Below are 21,564 nucleotides of genomic sequence, written 5' to 3'. Positions count from 1 at the left end.
CCCCGGGGCAAGCCTGAGAGGGAGGGGGGAGAAGGGGAGTTGCGGCATGCTTGGGGGATGGCAGAGGTGGAGCGGAGGTGAGCTGGGCGGGGAGTGGTTCCCGGCCCCGGGGTTACTCCCCGTGCCCGTGGGCCCCAGCTCATCTCTGCTCTGCCTCCTCCGAGTGCCACTACTCGCTTCTCCCTCCCTCCCAGCGCTTTCACACGGCAAGCCTGGGAGGGAGGTGGAAGGAGGGAAGCACGGCGCGCCTTGGGGAGGAAGCGGGCCGGGGATTTGGGGAAGGGGCGGAGTTGGGGATTGGTTGCGAGCGTCCCTGCAAATTTGCCACCTTAGGCCTAGGCCTTGTTGGCCTAGGCGATAATACGCCGCTGACTCCAGCAGTGCGAGAGGCAGAAGCAAAGTTGATGGGGGAACCGTGGCCGTCGATCCAGCACCACGAAGATGCAAAGTAAGTAATTTTAATTCAATCTAAGATATTCTCATAGCTGAAGTTGTGTATCTTATATCGATCCATTTCCCCCCTCCCCCCAGTGTAGACCAGGCCTTAGTTACTAAATTTTTAGTTAGGTTTATTACAGGATTGGCTATAGGTGTTGTCTTTAGTTTGAGATCTGAGTACAACTGACCAGGAGTAAGTGTCTGGTCCTTTGGGACTGTGAACAACCTGAATATTATTGTGATTTTTTGTTGTAAAGTGACCAACTATCACATAGTCCCCCTTGCCTGGGTGGCAAGATAGGCTGGAATGCCAAGGGGACTGCCTGTGACTCTGAGGTAATTCTGTATTAGTGCTTTAGGAGATCACCCTCGTTACTGGGTTGGTGAAATCTAATTATAGAACAGAGCACCACTTTGGGTTGTCTGCCCTGAGCTTTGCACTCACGGGGGTCATGAGCCACACCAGACAGTGTGACAGTACACGGTACTCTAATTGGTTAATAGTATAATACAGTAAGGTAATTAAGCAGATGTGAGAAGCCCCTTTGAAGGCAAGAAAGAAAGAACTGGATGTGTCACCTGGCAATGAAATCAAGCAACATGCTTAAGTAAGTGGATTCTCCATGACTTGCAGTCCAAGTAAAGACTGGATCTTTTTTTCTAAATTATATGCTGTACTTCAAACAGAAGTTACTGGACTTGATGCAAAAATTACTAGGTGATGTTCTGTGGCCTGCGTTATGCAGGAGATCAGAGAAGATTATCACAAAAATGTCTTCTGGCTTTAAAACGATCAACCTATTAATTTACCTTGCTGAATTTGAACTATACTGATGTTGGATATTTAGCTACATATTGCTTTTTTTCTAGAGCTGCCTGAAATTTTTTCGAAGAAAAAAAAGGTTTGTTTTGCTTTGGTTTTTTTCCTGTTAAAATTGCCTTTTTCAAAACCATTTTTGCCCACATTTTTAGTTTTTCACTATTTTTTCATGATATATTTTTATTGATGTTTTAACCAAAATGGTTATCGAAATGTTTCTTTTCCCCAAAACCTGGGTTTTGAAAAAAACACGCAAAAATAGGCACTCTGAGTGCTATGAAATGAAAACAGCCAGGAAATGGTGAAATTTATCATGGAAAAAACCCTCACTTTTTTCAACCAGCTCCACTTTTGATCTAGCCGAACTTTCTGATCTACACGGTATTTACCTGGGTGACTATATTCTTGGTCCTGAAGAAACCAGCTGTCCATAGCTGTCTTGCACTCACTATTAGGGGAATTTGGAACTGAGAAGTACAGTCTCATGGTTAAGACACCACACTGGGGTTTAGGATATCTGAATTCAGTTCCTGGTTTTTCTAAGAGATGCTCAGACTCAAACCTCACAGATTTTAAGGCCAGAAGGGACCATCATCATCCTCCAGTCTGACTTCCTGAACATTGCAGGCCATAGAACCTCACCCACCCACTCCTGTAATAGACCCATAACCTCTGGCTGAGTTACTGAAGCCCTCAAATCATGATTTAAAGACTTCCAGTTACCGAGAAGCTACCATTTACATCAGTTTAAACCTGCAAGTGAGCTAGGATGACCAGATAGCAACTGTGAGGGGTAATAGGTGCCTACACAAGAACAACTCCCAAAAAACAGGACTGTCCCTTTAAAAACGGGACATCTGGTCACCCTAAAGTGAGCCGTGCCTCATGCTGCAAGAGGAAAGTGAAAACCCTCCAGGGTCTCTGACCAATCTGACCCAGTTGAAAATTCCTTCCTGAACCCAAATATGGTAATCATTTAGACCCTGAGCATATGACCGAGACCCATTAGCCAGATATCTGGGAAAGAATTCTCTGTAGCAACTCAGAGCCCTCCCCACTTTGTGTCCCATCACCAGCCACTGGAGATATTTGCTACTAGTACTCGCAAATTGTCTACATGCCATTCTAGGGAGTCTCATCATACCATCCCCCCCCATAAACTTATCAACTCAGTCTTGAAGCCAGTTAGGTTTTTTGCTCCCACTACTCCCCTTGGAAGGCTACTATTAAATGCAGCATCTAAGAAAAATTCCAAGGCTGCAGATAGCCTACTCTATTAATGAAAGGTCTTAAATAGGATTCAGCATATGCAACTTCAGAGATCAAAAACAGCTGGTATGCATCAGTACAGCAGACCGGCACCTTTCCGAAGAGATTGTTATGCTCTCCAGAAACTCAGGTTTCTTTCTTTCTTTCTTTTTTTAAACAAGTCTGTAGCTGTTATGATTGCAGAGAAATGCTCAGAAATGAGTGGAACTGATGCAGAGATGACTATGTGTGTTTGCAGAGAGCTTACAGCAACAGCTCAGAGGTGCACACTTAACCGTCCATACAGAGGTGAAAGTAAGCTGGTACGGGCTGGTACAGAGGACCGGTAAGAAAAGGACACTGACTGAGGGAGGGAGAGAGAAGCCTGCTCCCTGCATAAGAATAGTTTAAACTCAGCTGTTCCCTGATGGTTCAGCCCCCAGGGCTAGGTTTCTGGCATCCTTGTTAATTTCACTCACAGTAGCTGGGGGGAGGGGGTCCAGGGGAGGGTGTGTTTGACCATGGCAGGGGCAGTCCTTTTCTGCCCCTGGGATGAGGGGATCTCTCTAATACTAATATACACAACAAATACAAGCATTTGGCTGCACAGCTTAAATCCAGAGCTAATAAAAGCAGGTGGAAGGGGAAAACTCACTGTCACATTGGTTTCTCGACTCCTCCCTCCCCCTCCTCCAGCCAGGCTGCAGACAAGGCTCTGCATTCCTCCTCCCCACCCCCAGCAGGGGTTCTCCTCTAGGCTCTAGCTTGCAATAGGAACACTGGCTGAGATGCCTGCTGCTGCTGCCTGCAAAAGAACAGTTTAAACTCAGCTGTTCCCTGTGCAGTTCAGTGCCCAGAGTTAGGAGCCTTTCTGGCATCCTTGTTAATTTCACTCCCAGTTGTTGTTGGGTGTGTGTGACCATGGCAGGGGCAGTTCTTTTCTGCCCCCGGGATGAGAGGATCTCCTAAACACAATCAAAATCAGGAACCATTTCCAAGTTCAAATCTATCCCATTCCCTCCCCAGCAGAGGATCATGGTTGTGATGTCCAAACTGCTTGCAGATCCTCTTTGAAATGTTACTGTTTAAAAAAAAAACCCACAAAAAACATGGTGGAAAGATGTGTCATGATGATTAGGGTTTATTTTGGGCAAAGCAATTTTGCTAAAGCAACTAAAGATTCACAGGGAAAGCAAATAGCCCCCATAGACAAAACCACAAAGGGATTGGAGAGGAAAACTGAATATTCAGGGAAATTATTGTGCCTCCTTTGAAAGAAATAGTAGTTTTCATTCCAATCCACCCTCTTTATATATTGATTTAAACACCTGAAATGTCCTTAGGACATCGGGTGCAATCTCAGATCTCTTTTTGTTTTGTCCTGCTTGCAGAGTGCAGAGGCTGAAATTGACAAAACTTTCTCTAAATATCTTGTATATTACATGAAGGCTATTCCAGTTGTCCTTCATTCACCCCTGACTTCCCCTCCCCCCTCGCCCCCCGGCTCCCTCCCTGGCTGGCTGGCTGTGGTTTTTGCCTTGGTTATTTACTCCTTGGCAGACCCAGCCCAGTGGCACCTGCTGGCTCTCTGCAGGCAGCAGCCCACAGGGGCCGGTTGCTGGGGTCGCTGCTGGTCAGTGGCAGGCTGCAGCTGCATTGTTTGTGACACATACGTACAGTCAGAGGTGAAAGTAAGCCGGTCTGGTTCAGTACGGCGTACCGGCAAGAGCCAGTACGCTGTGCTGAACCGCATTGACTTCCATGGCGGGGACTGAAAGGGCTCTGGGCTGCCAGTGGCTGTGGGCAGCCCAGAGCCCTTTAAATCCCGGCTGTGGCTCCGGTGGCTGGGCTGGGGTGGGGATTTAAAGGGCTCAAAGCTCCCCGTGGCTGCGGGCAGCCCAGAGCCCTTTGAATCCCGGTCACGGCTCTGGTGGCTGGGCTGGGGCGGGGATTTAAAGGGCTCCGGGCTTCTGTCAGCGGCAGGAGCTCTGGGCCCTTTAAATCCCTGCCCCAGCCCCGCAAAGCTCGGGGTTCCCCCTGGCGGCCAGAGCCCTGGGCCCTTTAATTTGCCCCTGAGCCCCGGGGGGCTCCCAGCCACCTCTGCAGCTGGGAGCCCCTGGTTGATTTAAAGGCCCTGGGTCTCCCAGCCACAACTGGTTCTCCCCAGGGCCTTTAAATCTTGAGAGGCCACGCCTCTTCCGGATGAGGCCACGCTTCTTCCAGGAGAGGCCACGCCATCCCTCAGGACTCCGGCAGTACCGGTAAGTCCTGTAAGTTACTTTCACCCCTGCATCCATCTCAGTGGAGATATAACTCGGATGCCTAGTGATAACAGAAATGTTAGTATTGTTAATTATTACATTCCTCATGCATAAGAAAGGAGAGAGAGGATCACAGAGTTGCACAACTTACCATGAGTAACTTACCATGAATTTGGTGCCAGAAGAGGGTAATGTCTGGTAGATACCACCTCTTATTTTTTTTCCCCCAATCAAGAAGTAGCCAGGCCCAAAAAGCCTAGTGGAGTCCATGGGCATATTCAAGTCCGACCAAAGGAGAGCCAAGCTTGAAGAGCCCAGTGGAGCAGAGATGCCCTTTAAATGTTCTACACAATCCATGAATGGCATCTCATTTTGATAACTCACATGAGCAGAGGTTATTTTGTGGATTGATCTTGTAAGAGTACTTTTTTCCCCACACAAAGTGACCTCTGTACAACTTGACATAATTTATATTTCTTCCCCTCTCTTCTCTGGTGACTAACATCAGCCAGCACTGAGATATAACATTTCATCTTGCGTTTCATGTTATACAGTTCCTAATGTAATTAGCCCTAACGTAATAGCTTTAATTGGTTTTGGATTGTAAGATTTGCAAAGGAAATATAATAAATGAATATGCAGAGCACCAGATGGTGACTGTAGCTTCACCCACACAAGAAGAATATTCCTATTTGCAATCTTATCAAAGATGAAATAATTTGGATAATAAGGATCAACAAAGGTAATGCAACAGTTGGTCTTGAAATAATTTCACAGACAAATGCTGAACCATTTGGCATGTTGAGCATACCAGACTGTTGATAAAATCCAAAAGCATGTTACCATGAAAATAAATAGTTTAGTCAATAAACGCACCACATGAGAGACAATATCAAGTGATAGTAATGAGAGAAATACAAATAGCTCATCTGCCAATGGAAACATTTGACTAGACGATGGATCCTCATTTATATTTCATTGACTTACACCAGAAATGGAAGCACTTATGTTTATGTATGTGAATATTACTTTGCCTGGCATTTAACTAGAATTTATATGAAACTTACTTGGTCAATATTAATTTTGGTTGTGGTTTTTCAAAATGTACACCCGGTTAATTATAGTATAGACACACAAGATTATTTGGATAACAGTAGAGGGTAAATGACGACTAAAATGTAGTAGGTGATGAAAAATATGTTAGTATTTATCTACATCCAGCAAAGAGTCCTGTGGCACCTTATAGACTAACAGACGTTTTGCAGCATGAGCTTTCGTGGGTGAATACCCACTTCTTGGATGCAAGCAGTGGAAATTTCCAGGGGCAGGTGTGTATATATAAGCAAGCAAGAAGCAAGCTAGAGATAACGAGGTTAGATCAATCAGGGAGGATGGGGCCCTGTTCCAGCAGCTGAGGTGTGAAAACCAAGGGAGGAGAAACTGGTTCTGTAGTTGGCAAGCCATTCACAGTCTTTGTTTAATCCTGAGCTAATGGTGTCAAATTTGCAGATGAACTGAAGCTCAGCAGTTTCTCTTTGAAGTCTGGTCCTGAAGTTTTTTTGCTGTAGGATGGCCACCTTAAGATCTGCTATTGTGTGGCCAGGGAGGTTGAAGTGTTCTCCTACAGGTTTTTGTATATTGCCATTCCTAATATCTGATTTGTGTCCATTTATCCTTTTCCTTAGAGACTGTCCAGTTTGGCCGATGTACATAGCAGAGGGGCATAGCTGGCATATGATGGCGTATATTACATTGGTGGTCGTGCAGGTGAATGAACCAGTGATGGTGTGGCTGATCTGGTTAGGTCCTGTGATGGTGTCGCTGGTGTAGATATGTGGGCAGAGTTGGCATCGAGGTTTGTTGCATGGATTGGTTCCTGAGCTAGAGTTACTATGGTGCGGTGTGCAGTTACTGGTGAGAATATGCTTCAGGTTGGCAGGTTGTCTGTGGACGAGGACTGGCCTGCCACCCAAGGCCTGTGAAAGTGTGGGATCATTGTCCAGGGTGGGTTGTAGATCCCTGATGATGCGTTGGAGGGGTTTTAGTTGGGGACTGTATGTGATGGCCAGTGGAGTCCTGTTGGTTTCTTTCTTGGGTTTGTCTTGCAGTAGGAGGCTTCTGGGTACACGTCTGGCTCTGTTGATCTGTTTCCTTATTTCCTCGTGCGGGTACTGTAGTACTCAGGACACTCCCTACACTGACACCGGAACAAATCAACATACCCTTAGAGCCCCGACCAGGGTTATTCTATCTACTACCCAAGATCCAAAAACCCGGAAATCCTGGATGCCCCATCATCTCGGGCATTGGCACTCTCACTGAAGGACTGTCTGGATATGTGGACTCTCTACTCAGACCCTATGACACCAGCACTCCCAGCTATCTCCGTGACACCACTGATTTCCTGAGGAAACTACAATGCATTGGTGACCTTCCAGAAAACACCATCCTAGTCACCATGGATGTAGAGGCTCTCTACACAAACATCCCACACACTGATGGAATACAAGCTGTCAGGAACAGTATCCCCGATGATGCCACAGCACAACTGGTTGCTGAGCTCTGTGCCTTTATCCTCACACACAACTATTTTAAATTTGATGACAATATATATCTCCAGATCAGTGGCACTGCTATTGGCACCCGCATGGCCCCACAATATGCCAATATTTTTATGGCCGACCTGGAACAACACTTCCTCAGCTCCCGTCCACTCACGCCCCTTCTCTACCTACGCTACATTGATGACATCTTCATCATCTGGACCCATGGGAAGGAGACTCTGGAAAAATTCCACCAAGATTTCAACAGCTTCCACCCCACCATCAACCTCAGCCTGGATCAATCTACATGGGAGGTCCACTTTCTAGACACCCCGGTGCAAATAAGTGATGGTCACATTAACACCACCCTATACCGAAAACCTACCGACCGCTATGCCTACCTTCATGCCTCCAGCTTCCATCCCGGACACACCACAAGATCCATTGTCTACAGCCAAGCACTGAGGTACAACCGCATCTGCTCTAACCCCTCAGACAGAGACCAACACCTACAAAATCTCCACCAAGCATTCTCAAAACTACAGTACCCGCACGAGGAAATAAGGAAACAGATCAACAGAGCCGGACGTGTACCCAGAAGCCTCCTACTGCAAGACAAACCCAAGAAAGAAACCAACAGGACTCCACTGGCCATCACATACAGTCCCCAGCTAAAACCCCTCCAACGCATCATCAGGGATCTACAACCCATCCTGGACAATGATCCCACACTTTGACAGGCCTTGGATGGCAGGCCAGTCCTCGCCCACAGACAACCTGCCAACCTGAAGCATATTCTCACCAGTAACTGCACATTGCACCATAGTAACTCCAACTCAGGAACCAATCCATGCAACAAACCTCGATGCCAACTCTGCCCACATATCTACACCAGCGACACCATCACAGGACCTAACCAGATCAGCCACACCATCACTGGTTCATTCACCTGCACGTCCGCCAATGTAATATATGCCATCATATGTCAGCAATGCCCCTCTGCTATGTACATCAGCCAAACTGGACAGTCTCTAAGGAAAAGGATAAATGGACACAAATCAGATATTAGGAATGGCAATATACAAAAACCTGTAGGAGAACACTTCAACCTCCCTGGCCACACAATAGCAGATCTTAAGGTGGCCATCCTGCAGCAAAAAAACTTCAGGACCAGACTTCAAAGAGAAACTGCTGAGCTTCAGTTCATCTGCAAATTTGACACCATTAGCTCAGGATTAAACCAAGACTGTGAATGGCTTGCCAACTACAGAACCAGTTTCTCCTCCCTTGGTTTTCACACCTCTACTGCTACAACAGGGCCTCATCCTCCCTGATTGAACTAACCTTGTTATCTCTAGCTTGCTTCTTGCTTGCATATATATACCTGCCCCTGGAAATTTCCACTACTTGCATCCGAAGAAGTGGGTATTCACCCACGAAAGCTCATGCTGCAAAACGTCTGTTAGTCCATAAGGTGCCACAGGACTCTTTGCTGCTTTTACAGATCCAGACTAACACGGCTACCCCTCTGATACTTAGCAAATGAAAGAACTCTTAACCTTTACCATGCAATGCGCCACAACCCCCAAGCAAGTCAGTCCCAAATTTGCAGGAGTAACAGGAAAATCTATTCCAATACCTTTTAGGAATAAAACCATATTCACAAAAATGTCCAAAACCAATTGTAAAATGATTTCAGTATTGCAAACTTGAAACCAGTGTACTTTGCTACAAGTATTCATCCAGCATGTAAGACTACTGACGATGACAATCACCAGCCAACAATACTTATTCTTGATTTTATATGGTAAGTGTAATAACAAAACATTGCTAATGGGACTCTTTCCTCAGGCATATTGAAATTATTTTTATAATCCATTTGGAACAACATAAACCTTAAAATCTTCCTAAAAGGCCCGACAGCATTTTAACATGTTCAAGATGGTTTATTCCCCTGCTAAGGATGTGATGATCTGTGTATCCCTTATAGTTCACTCCAATACTACACAATAGGTTCCAATAATAGTAAAATCCTAAATCCAAATCCAAATAGTGCATAATCTGTGGATCTGATGAGATCATACCAGGGTTTGGAGTCTGTTAGCAATGTTCATTTATCTATCAGTCATCTGCACATTTGTCTGTGACACACATGTAAGCTAGTGTGCTGTTTAGAATTTACCTTGCAAGATGATAAAGATCAAATTGGAGCATACTTGAGTTACTATCCTAATATGTGTGCCAGGAGTACAATCTCTTTTTCCTGGTTAAATGCCTCTGGCAACAAATATTGCTACTCTCCTATGTCACCTGCTCTTGGAAATCTACCCCGTTCTAATAAGCCTGTTCTATACTGGATTTATGTGACTGAGAATCAGAGGTTAAAATAGATTGACACAAGATGAAGGAGAAGCAACCCAGAAAGAGGGGGAGCTGTGCCGACATCACAGTACTCTCCAAAGCTGGGGAGAAGACTGGGAGTCCTGCCTCTGCTATTAGCGGAGGAAGAACTGCACTCCCCCACCTCCTTCCCTTCTTCCTAATTTAATGCCGGCTGAGAACTGTAGGCTTGTTGGTAACTGAGATGTCCAGAATTTAGCCTTGCAGTTGCCATGTCCACGTACTGAACACTAGAGCGTAATGCATACGCTTCTCCTTCCTGAGAATTGCTACAGCTACTGCAGTTTCAGTTTTATATAATTTTTTCATGGCTAAAATGAATGTGAAAACAGAAAGATCCACATTTTACCAAGTGTACAGAAAAATGGATGAATCCTCTGACTGATATGTTGCTACTTTACTGGAACATGTTGTTACATGCCATTATGGGGTATGTCCAAAGAGATGATTAGAAGCCAGCTTGTGGCAAAAACAGCTATATCCATGCATACATGAGTGATTACTACTTGAGCCAGAACTAACTCTACACAGAGCTATAGCAACTGTTAGCCAAATTGAATCTGCTATGGCAGATGCTAAAATAATTGCTATGGGGACTATAGGCCATGTCCAAGTACTTAATTCATTAGCAGGGAAATCTCTCCAGACTAGCATAGGAGTCGCAGACAAGATGGTGGTAAACCACACAGCAAGCACTGGGTATCCTCGTACCGTTTTCTTAATGCAATACGTTGTCATGTTTCAATTAAGGATCTAAGGTGCATATATTCAGCTATACTAGTTGCCCTGCAAAAAAAAATGCCCAATGTCATTTGGAAATGACAGGGGTTGGAAAATCAGGGCATTCTGCTAATGTATGCTACAGCCATCATTCAGAAATCAGATATATGAGGTCACTGTTCCTGATGATATTGTTTGGAGTAAGAAAAATACCTGCCTCTTATATAGTTTTTCATGAGAAGATATCAAAGGAGGTTGGCATCATTAACCCCATTTTACAGATGGGGAAACTGAGGCACCAAGAAGCGACTATTGCAAATAGTTGGGGCAAATATTGGTTTCTATTTTAAAATGAGTTTTCACTTTTTTTGTTTGCTTTCTTCAAACATTAACACAATATTTTTTGACTAGCACAAATGTTCACAGAAATATTTGCATGGGTATTTGCAAAAAAGGAATTTTAAATTTGCATATGCAAGTATTTGGACCACAAGCGTTAGTGTACTTCTCAAATCAAGAAGCAGGAACAATACCATATGACTTGGCTGACCAATCATAATTAACGAATACGTGCAATTCACACATGAACAAAAGCCCAATGCAAGATCTATGCATCACTTAAATCCTCTAAACCGAGCTGAAGTAGGACTTAAGAGGCATATTGTGCTCTCTCTGCACGTTGCAAATTTCACCAACAATGAATATGCTCAGAATCCTGTTTATCCTTATTCCAAAGACTGTTTATAATGGCCTAAACATTATTGGATAACGTTGAACAGCAGGAGAAAGTTGTCATCTGCTCATCTACATTTCACAAGCAGAAAGAAAAACAAAACTGGTTGGATACATTATTTGTGGTGCATTATTCTCTCAACCCTAATCTTGAGTTGGGACTGTTATAGTTCACCTCTCCCAGTTCATGAATTACTTTGATATTTGTACCTCAAGAAAACACAGCCCACTGAACTGATGCTTGGTTTAGCTGTGTCAATTCTGCTTGAGTCTATCTGTGATGTTTTCAGAGAACAGAGCAGAAATCTAAGCTACGTTTGGTGACGCACCTAAAAAAACAAAACAAAACAAAAAACAGTCCCAGTGCTTGGGTGTCTTAATGCACAGCACTTGAATACTTGCAGAGTTCTATATTGTGAAAATTTGCTTTGCTTGTAATAGAGCTTTTTACTACTTTAGCCCCTCAGTTTGTTATTGGATTTTTTCTTCCACACAGGCACAGAGTGGCTCTACTTGTTTAGCAGCCGTCTTCACTGTAAAAGACAGCACTGGACCCCACAGTTCAAACTGCAATACTGCACTGGTGCACAAAGTAAAACTGAAAAGGGATGTGGGTCTCCAAACTGAAATACAGTCAAATACGGGCCAGAAATCATTGTAACATAATCATAGACTGTCAGTGCATACAGACTCTTTGGCAGAGTGACTCTAATCCAGCGGCTCTCAAACTCCATTGCACTGTGACCTCTTCTGACAACAAAAATTACTGCCTGACCCTGGGAGGGGGGACCGAAGCCTGAGCCTGCCCAAGCCCTGTCACCCCAGGCAGGGGGGCCAAAGCTCAAGCCCCACCACCCTGGGTGTAGCGGGAGGGGACAAAGACAAAACCCAAGAGATTCAACCCCAGGCAGCGGGCTGGTAACCTGAGCCCCACCATCCGGGGCTGAAGCCCTCAGGCTTCGGCTTCAACCCCGGGCAGTGGGGCTCGGGCTTGGGCTTCAGCCCTGGGCGGTGGAGCTTGGGCTTCGGCCCTGGGGGAGTGGGACTCAAGCTTGGGTTTTGGGCCCGGAGGAGTGGGGCTCGGGCTTCGAACCCAGGACCCAGCAAGTTTAACACCCACGCTGGCAACCCCATTAAAACAAGGCCTTGACCCACCTGGAGGTCCTGACCCACAGTTTGACAACCCTTGTTCTAATCACATTGCATCTGATGAACTAGGATGATTTACAGGGACACTCTCAATTTGAAGTTTTGATACAGACTGATTTCAAAATATTTAATTTCTGATGCAGCACTCTTTAAATAGCACAGCCTGAATTTTGTTTTAATTCCATTAAAATATTATAAAGGGTTTTTCTGCTCCCCTCCTGGTGTTTATAAGGGCTATAAGGGAATAGTGGGCAGCCCTGACAACATCAGCAAAAAATGTTTTCGGGTCTTATGTTAATTGTCCATGTAAGCAATTGCTGAAGTTCCCACAGGGTAAAGAACATAAGAACGGCTGTACTGGGTCAAACCAAAGGTCCATCCAGCCCAGTATTCTGTCTCCGACAGTGACCAATGTCAGGTACCCCAGAGGAAGTGAACCTAACAGGTAATGATCAAGTGATCTCTCTCCTGCCATCCATCTCCATCCTCTGACGAACAGAGGCTAGAGACACCATTCCTTACCCATTGTGGCAAAGTCCCGTCTCAGTCTCCCCAGCCTCTGCTGTTTTTAGCTCTGGTGAGACCGGCTAGGGTAATGCAGTCCCCCTTAGGACTCAGGGGAAGTCTGTCCCCTGTCTTCTCACCAGTCTTAATTAAAGTATTTTTACCCTGCCTTGTAGGAGAGCGTCCTGCCGCTCTGCCTGGGAAGGCTTGCTGCTTCAATACTCCTGGTAGCCAGGCTCTTTCTCTCTCTGCTTTCGCCCCCCCTTCCTTCCTCCCAGGAAGGGGTTTAAAAAGGTCTCAGGCAGCTCCAAGTTGTAACCAGCTGATCCTAATTACCCTCAGGTAGCTCCCCTCAGCTGATTCTAATTTGCTACCTTGGTAACCCTTTCTCAGCTGAACCTGCTTGACCTGTAGTTGCTTCAGTTGATAAGGAGGAGGGCCTTTTAACCCTCTGGGACTGACTCCTCCCCCCCCTCTGGCAACTGTCTGTCCTGAGTTTATCACACCATCCTGGTGAATAGCCATTCATGGACTTAACCTCCATGAATTTATCTAGTTCTCTTTTAAACCCTGTTATAGTCCTAGCCTTCACAACCTTCTCAGGTAAGGAGTTCCATAGGGTTGACTGTGCACAGTGTGAAGAACTTCCTTTTATTTGTTTTAAACCTGCTGCCCATTAATTTCATTTGGTGGCCTTTGTTCTTATATTATGGGAACAAGTAAATCACTTTTCCTTATTCACTTTCTCCACACCACTCATGATTTTATATACCTCTATCATATCCCCCCTTAGTCTCCTCTTTTCCAAGGTGAAAAGTCCTAGCCTCATTAATCTCTCCTCATATGGGACCTGTTCCAAACCCCTAATCATTTTAGTTGCCCTTCTCTGAAACTTTTCTAATGTCAGTATATCTTTTTTGAGATGAGGATACCACATCTGTATGCAGTATTCAACATGTGGGCATACCATGGATTTATATAAGGGCAATAAGATATTCTCCGTCTTATTCTCTATCCCTTTTTTAGTGATTCCTAACATCCTGTTTGCATTTTTAACTGCCGCTGCACACTGCATGGACATCTTCAGAGAACTATCCACGATGACTCCAAGATCTCTTTCCTGATTAGTTGTAGCTAATCAGCCCCCATCATATTGTATGTATAGTTGTGCATTTTTTCCAATGTGCATTACTTTACATTTATGCACATTAAATTTCATTTGCCATTTTGTTGCCCAATCACTTAGTTTTGTGAGATCTTTTTGAAGTTCTTCACAGTCTGCTTTGGTCTTAACTATCTTGAGCAGTTTAGTATCGTCTGCAAACTTTGCCACCTCACTTTTACCCCTTTCTCCAGATCATTTATGAATAAGTTGAATAGGATTGGTCCTAGGACTGACCCTTGGGGAACACCACTAGTTACCCCATCCATTCTGAAAATGTATCATTTATTCCTACCCTTTGTTCCCTGTCTTTTAACCAGTTCTCAGTCCATGAAAGGATCTTCCCTCTTATCTCATGACAACTTAATTTCCGTAAGAGCCTTTGGTGAGGGACCTTGTCAAAGGCTTTCTGGAAATCTAAGTATACTATGTCCACTGGATCCCCCTTGTCCACATGTTTGTTGACCCCTTCAAAGAACTCTAATAGATTAGTAAGACATGATTTCCCTTTACAGAAACCATGTTGACTTTTGCCCAGCAATTTATGTTCTTCTGTGTCTGACAATTTTATTCTTTACTATTGTTTCAACTAATTTGTCCAGTACTGATGTTAGACATACTGGTCTGTAATTGCCGGCATCACCTCTAGAGCCCTTTTTAAATATTTGTGTTACATTAGCTATCTTCCAGTCATTGGGTACAGAAGCCGATTTAAAGGACAGGTTACAAACCATAGTTAATAGTGCCGCAATTTCACATTTGAGTTTTTTCAGAACTCTTGGGTGAATGCCATCCGGTCCCAGTGACTTGTTACTGTTAAGTTTATCAATTAATTCCCAAAACCTCCTCTAGTGACACTTCAATCTGTGACAATTCCTCAGATTTGTCACCTACAAAGGATGGCTCGGGTTTGGGAAGCTCCCTAACATCCTCAGCCATGAAGACTGAAGCAAAGAATTCTAAGGATATTATGTGATTGTGACACAGGGAGGGAAAATGGTCCATACAACTATGAATGAATGGGGAGGTATTCCATGAGACAATCTATTAAGATATGGTCCTTGCCATGGAAAGGTTTCGAATCCCTACACCATCTACCATCCCAACCTATCAAAAAGGAAAAAAGTACTCCACAGTCTTAGCTCAAGGTCAAATAAAGGCTTAATCAAAAAAGAGGAGCCCTATACGGCACTCTGAAGGCCAGTTAACTAAAGCTTTGCTGGACCCCAAGGGGAATGAGTTTTGCCACTGGGGAGAGTCTAATAAGAAAGCCTTAACATGAGTATTTAAGAGTTGAAATCTAAGGACTGACAATAGGAGTATTTAATCGTTCTCAAGGATCATGATGGTGCTTAGTGAAGGAGGCAATCTGTTACTTAGCCAGGGGGCTACCTGGTCATACAGAGTTTCACAGACCAAAACTAACACATTGAACTAAATCTACAAGCAGATGGCAAGGCAATACTCTGCATGAAGCAAAGATGTAATGTGCTTACACTAACCCATTTCCAAATAAGCAAGCAGGCCATTAGCTAAAGCTTTTGAATAGTCCTCAAGAGAAGCCTAAGAAAAGGCTAGAGAATGACAATGGTATGGGAGACTGGATCCAGTTTTCATCAACAAGCAGAGACTGTAACCCTTTGGGATCAGAAATGGAAAAACTGCTACTGACACTGCAAACCCAAGAGAAGTTAGAATTCATAAGGCATTCAAAGACTGCAGGCCTCTCCGGTACAGGGTAGACATAGAACAACGGAAACATAGGGCTGGAAGGGACCTCAAGGGGTCATCAAATCCAGCCCCCTACTCTGAGGCAGGACCAAAAAACCTAGACCATCTCTGACAGGTGTCTGCCCAATCTGTTCTTATAAAGGGGATTCTATAATGATATGGTTTCCACAACCTCCCTTAGAAGTCTAAGATAAATCTCCCTTGCAGCAGATTAAGCCCATTTCTTCTTGTCCTACCTTCTGTGGACATGGAGAACAATTGATCACCATCCTCTTTATAGCAGCCCTTAACATATTTGAAGACTATCAAGTCCCCCTCAGTCTTCTCTTCTTCAGACTTAACATGCCCAGTTTTTTAAACCATTCCTCACAGGTCAGGTTTTCTAAACCTATCATCAGTTTTATTGCTTTCCTCTGGACTTTCTACAATTTTTCCACATCTCTCTCAAAATGTGGCACCTAGAGTTGAACACTGTACTAGTGTGATCTGAGGCCTCATCAGTGCTGAATAGAGTGGAACAATTACCTCCCATGTCTTACATATGACACTTTGTTAATACACTGCAGAATTATATATTGGCCTTTTTTTGCAACTGCATCACATTGTTGACTCATATTCAACTTGTGATCCACTATAACCCACAAATCCTTTTCAGCAGCATTACCTTCTAGCCAGTTATTCCCCATTTTGTAGTTGTGTGTTTGACTTTTCCTTTCTAACTGAAGTACTTTGCACTTTACTGAATTTCATTTTGTTCTCTAATTTGTCAAGCTCATTTTGAATTATAGTCCTGTGCTCCAGAGTGCTTGTAACCCCTTCCAGCTTTGAATCATCCGTAAGTTTTCTAAGCACACTCTCCATTCCATAGTCTAAGTCATGAATGAAAATATTCAAAAGTACAGGACCAAAGACAGATCCCTGTAGGATCCCACTGAATGCACCATCCGAGTTTGACAGCAACCATTGATAACTACTTTTTGAGTATGGTCTTTCAACAAGTTGTGCACTCACTGTATAGCAATTTCATCTAGATCACATTTCCCTAGTTTGCTTATGGGAACATCAGGTGGGACTATGTGAAAAGCTTTATGAAAATCAAGATATAGCATAACTACTACTTCTCTCTATCCACTAGGTCAATAACTCTGACAAAGAAGGAAATTAGTAGGTTTGGCATAATTTGTTTCTGACAAATCCATGCTGGCTATTCCTTATGACCTTATTGTCCTCTAGGTACTTACAAATAATAATGGATCTACTTAAATTTAATAATTTGTTCCAGTATCTTCCCAGGTATCGAAGGTAGACTAGCTCATCTGTAATTCCCCGGTCCAATTTGTTCCCATTTTTAAAGACAGGTACTATGCTTGTTCGTCTTCAGTGTTCTGGGACCTTACCTGTCTTCTGTGAGATCTCAAAGATAATTACTAACAATTCTGAGATGGCTTCAGCTAGTTCCTTAAGTATCCAAGGATGAATTTCATCATTCCTTGATGACTTGAATACATCTAAATTATCTCAATATTCTTTAACCTGTTCTTTCCCTATTTTGGTTTCCATTCCTTCCCAATTGTCATTAATATTAATTGTGTTGAGTAACTGGTCACCATTAACCTTTTTAATGAAGAGTGAAGCAAAACAAACACCTCAGCCTTCTTGATGTCATCCGTTATTAGATCTCCTTCTCCACTAAGCAGAGGACCTACACATTCCTTCACCTTTATCTTGCTCCTAATATATTCATAGAAACTCTTCTTATTGCCTTTTCTTTCCCTTGCTAAGTGTAACTTATTTTGTGTCTTAGCATTTCTGATTTTGTTGCTACATGTTTGTGCTATTATTTTGTACTCCTCCTTAGCAATTTGCCCACATTTCCACTTTTTATAAGATTCTTTTTTGATTTTCAGGTCATTAAAGAGCTCCCGATAGAGCCATATTAGCCTCTTACTCTTCTTTCTATTTTTTATTCGCATCAGAACAGTTGGCAATCGCATATTTAATATTCTCTCCTTGAGAAACTGCTAGGTCTCAAGAACTCTTTTTTCTCTTAGATTTTCTTCCCATGGGATCTTACCAACTCATTCTCTGAGTTTGTCCAAGTCTGCTTTTTTGAAACTCATTGTCCTTATTCTGCTGCTCTCACTCCTTCCTTTCCTTAGATCATGACATCTTTCATTTCAGGATCACTTTCTCCGAGATTGCCTTCTACCTTGAAATTTGCAACCAATTCTTCCATGTTGGCCAGACTCAAGTCTAAAATGGCTCCCCCCCCCCCGGTTATTTCCTCCACTTTCTAAAAAAAAAAAAAGGACATTGTCCCCAGTACATTCCAAGAATGTACTGGAAATTCTGTGTTTTGCCATATTACCTTTCCAACAGATCTGTAGTTAAAATTTCCCATTACTGCCAGTTATTTCTGTTATTTGCTGTTTACCCTACCAATATATTGAATATAGCCACAATCCATGTAAATTGTTTTAATGGATTCACCCCACTAAGCCACATCGCCTCTGTTCTATCCAGATAGAGCATCAGCGAAGTCATTCTCATCTGGGTCAATGCCTTGGGTAGGCAAACAAGAAAGCAGCACCATCTGGATCTAATGAAAATGAAATGCAGAGTTGAATGTCCCGAGTATACAGATGGCACCATAGTCCAAACCTCTCACTGTGTCTCATAATAGTGTCAGACGTATGTTGCCTGAGTGGAATTCTTTTCAGTCTTGAGATAAGAGGGTCCATTGGGTGGATGAACAATTACTCCACACCAACCTCCTGCTGACCTCCCAGAAAGGGAAAAATAGAGCCATAGAAAATCAATCCCATCCACCTTGCCAGATCCCACAGGCATGTCTGCAACATCTGTTGATCAATAGTAGAAAGAGGCAGTGGATGTAATAAAATCAACATGGACATTTACAGAGTGTTGATTAACTAGTTCCCTTCTTAGCAACATTAGGGAGAGCAGGAAAAGAAAGCCCAGGATCAGTAATGGGCAGTAAATAATTGTAATCTTCTACTCAGGATTCCTATTCTCAAGGAGTTTGCGAAACTCATATATTTCATAAACTGCTTTTATAAACATGTATATAGTTTGCTTTTTAAGTAACAAAAAATTCAGATTTTCCTGAACTACCAAACAGAAATTTCCAGAATAAATCCCCACTAGATAGGCCTAAGAACTGAATTTAATAACTAAGCTTAAGTTTGGATTTAAACTAGTCATGTCTGAACCAGGTTCTATGTCAGTTTGACCCGCCAAACCATGCTAAAAATATAACAAACAGGAGAAAAGGAGACCCCCAGCCCTCAAAATCAAACTAAAACAAAAAACATTTCAAGCCATACATCAGAAAGAAGCAGTGAAAGAAAATGAAATTAAAATACAGGTTAAAATAAAACAGAAAACACCCCTCCAGCCCCACCCCATTTTTTCCTTGGCAAGTTACCTTTAACTTATATTTTGATATTATTCTCAGTTTTATGTTTATGCCAAACTTGTGGTTATTTGGAAATTACTTAGATGATATTTGGTCTGTAGTGCAGTCATTGATTTAGAGAATTGGAAGGGTCATTACTACCTAACTGAGGTGAATCAGCTTTGAGTACTCATTAATGTTCAGTTCTACTCTTAAAAGTGACTTAAAATGGCATTTGGGGGTTCCATGTTTACAATTACTCAGTCACGCCATGGCATGGCCCAGTTGGTCCCTGTCCACCCCAAACTATACTTGAAGGGAGCTCTTTACATGTGGCCCCCTTTTCTGATTGCATGGAAACCATGTTGTGGAGGGAGGGAAATCAGATGCCTCTAAGGCACAACCCTCCCCTGCCAGGGGTCTACCTTCTTCTACCCCACCTTCCTGACCTCGTGGAAGCCTGTCAGCAGGTCTAGGATCCATATGAGAGGGATGAAGATTGAGCAGCATGGGCATGAGCAGAGGCATGCTGGGGGTGGGGACAGGGGATGTGAGTCCTCCCACACTCTGGCTCCACTGAGAACCTCTGCAAAAAATAATAGAGCAAGGCACCACTGTAGCTAGGGGTTCCCTGTTAATGCGATTCCAAGGACCCTACCTTCCTACCTACCCTCCCCACCCCAAGGGATCTGTGCTAATCCCTAGAAATCTGCCAGATTTGAGGGCTAGCCCTGCAAACTTTTCTACAGAGGGCAACCCCTCCATTGGATTGGTATGAGGAATCTGCACCAGGGGATTCCTCACAAAAAATTCCTCTCCCAAAACTTCCTGCCCCATAGCTTTTCTGTGGAATGGGGTATTGTCTGGGCCCAAATGTGCATTTTACAAGTACAAAGTGGTTCTGAAGGAGTTTTAGTTTGAAAAATCCATTCAGCTGTCAATTAAAAACCTTATATATCCAAATAGCCTGATCTGGTATGTGCAGTATTGCCAGGCCCAGGCATTCAAACATGATGACTCAGGCTCCAAAAAGTCATGAGACTTTAAAATAATAAATGTTGGGTTCTTTTTATCTGCCTTCATTGTTTTAGCATTTAGGGGTCATGTTTTCAAGCTTTTCTTTGCAGCCATGGGGGCTGGTAACGTACTCTTTTTTTTTAAATTACATTAGAATCTCAGTTTTCATGTGATGCCAGAAGCTGAGGCTTCAAGAAAAACAGCAAAATGTCACAAGAGAGCTAGCAACACTGTAAGTAAAATATTCTGCTGACACAATTTCCTTGGTGGCACTGACGAGGTAAAGGGCGTGTATTGTGGTACTGTATGTTCAGATGAAAGGAAAACAGGGGTGGAAAAACGTGTTACAGAAATGGAGGGAACAGTTACAGAGGGAAGCCGAGAAAGGCAGTCAGTGAGATACTTTATTTGTATCCCCAATAATTTCCAAATTAATTAGAATAACAGAGTTGTGTCTAAACCTGTGGCTCATTAGGCTCTGAACTGTGGCTGTTGAGGGTGACTTTGTTAAGAAAACATATTCATAATTCATAATCAAACATGTCTTGCCCTCTGATTTATGAAGTTGACAGTTTGAATCAGTCTCATTAATACTGAGAGGAGGTGGGGTTAGCAGGTCCCCATCAGTGCCAGGAGCAGCTCTGGTGTGAGCTGGGAGTGCTTTGATCAGTTCAGTCCCTTTCTTATTGTATCTGCTCAGCAGCTCCTCCTGTGGGCATCTTGTTGCACCACAAGGGAGGGGAGAGGAGAGGGAGAAAGGAATACCTCTGCTTGATTCATCACCTGCAATCCTGCCAGACTCAGAGCCCAAGAGAGAGCAGGACAGGTGTTCAACTAGTTCTGCCTGAGCTTAGGGAAACAGAACTATTGACTGGGGACCCATGAACTTTTTCAAATAATATGTTCATTCTTCAGGGTGAAAAGGTTAGATAATTCTGTAATGAAGTAACCAACAAGCTACCACAATTAGCTGTTTGACAGCCTGACGACAATACTGTACATCAATTTAGTCCCATCTGAAACTGCTCTGAGAGCGACCCTTCTGGCACTGATGATGAATAAAATGATGTTACTACCATTCATGTAAAGGCAGCATGCTTCCAAATATCCCACACAGTAAAGTCCTCTTTTTAAAAAAAAACAAAACCAAACCTGTTATATTAAGAATGTATTCTCTGGGATTCAAACAAAACATTAAAATATGACACTCTTTTACATGGCTATCTGAAAAAGGAAAATTCCTGTGAGAAGAATCAGCTTCCGGTGCAACAAAAATGCAATCCAAACCAGCCCTTCCTGCAGATCAAGAAATCCAAAGAAACACGTTTTCTGTGCACTAAAACAAATGCTCCCTTTTCCACTGTTAAAATAATTCCAGGAAACAGAAAGAAACATGAACAGCAAACAAGGGCTGTGTTTGT

The 21,564-nt window shown here is 43.3% G+C and overlaps 1 protein-coding gene across 1 annotated transcript in view; it reads right to left on the bottom strand.

The window, feature by feature from the left end:
• The window catches only part of LOC120393920 (band 4.1-like protein 4B), a gene marked incomplete at its 5' end in the record, with an annotated part of 163,361 nt that overhangs the window by 53,707 nt on the left and 88,090 nt on the right, over positions 1–21,564 (bottom strand). The gene's annotated exons all lie outside the window — the stretch shown is intronic.

Source organism: Mauremys reevesii, unplaced genomic scaffold, assembly GCF_016161935.1.
Source record: "Mauremys reevesii isolate NIE-2019 unplaced genomic scaffold, ASM1616193v1 Contig37, whole genome shotgun sequence".
NCBI lineage: Eukaryota > Metazoa > Chordata > Testudines > Geoemydidae > Mauremys > Mauremys reevesii.
Note: the sequence above shows the minus strand (reverse complement) of the source record. Positions and strands in the feature narration are given on the sequence as shown.